This window comes from Elephantulus edwardii, unplaced genomic scaffold, assembly GCF_000299155.1.
Source record: "Elephantulus edwardii isolate Elephantulus edwardi_28Jun2011 unplaced genomic scaffold, EleEdw1.0 scaffold00184, whole genome shotgun sequence".
Classification (NCBI taxonomy): Eukaryota; Metazoa; Chordata; class Mammalia; order Macroscelidea; family Macroscelididae; genus Elephantulus; species Elephantulus edwardii.
The window spans coordinates 4,375,091-4,375,655 of NW_006399934.1; positions in this window are offsets into that span (position 1 = coordinate 4,375,091).

A 565-nucleotide genomic window follows, 5' to 3' on the forward strand; every position below is an offset into this window, starting at 1 on the left:
ATAAGAATAATATACTATGGACTACCAAGAGAACAGATCTGTCTTGGAGAAAGTTAAAATGGAGTGTTCCTTAGGGGCAAAGATGGTTAATCTCTGTCTCTTATACATTGGGCACGTTATTATCAGGGTCCAGTCCTTGGAGAAGGAGATCATGCATAGAAAGGTGGAGGGCTGACGAAATAGAGGAAGACCCTCAATCAGATGGATTGACACAGTGACTGAAATAATAGACTCTAGTGTGTCAGAGATGATATGGACGGCAGTTCAGAGTAATTGCTCCTTGAGGTAGTGAGTTGTATTTGACTCAACTGCATCTAACAACAACGAGAAGTCACCAGAGTCCCCCAGTGCTATAATAATTATTTCTCTGTGTAACAAGAAGATTCCAAAAGGCAGCATGGAATGACAAAGCAAAATATTACAATGAAGTGTGCGAGGAGCTAGAGTCGGAAAATCAAAAGGGCAGAACTCGTTCAGCATTTCTTAAGCTCAAGAACTGAAGAACAAATTCAAACCTCGAGTTGCTATAATCAAGGATGCTTTAGGCAGAATGTTAAATGATCCA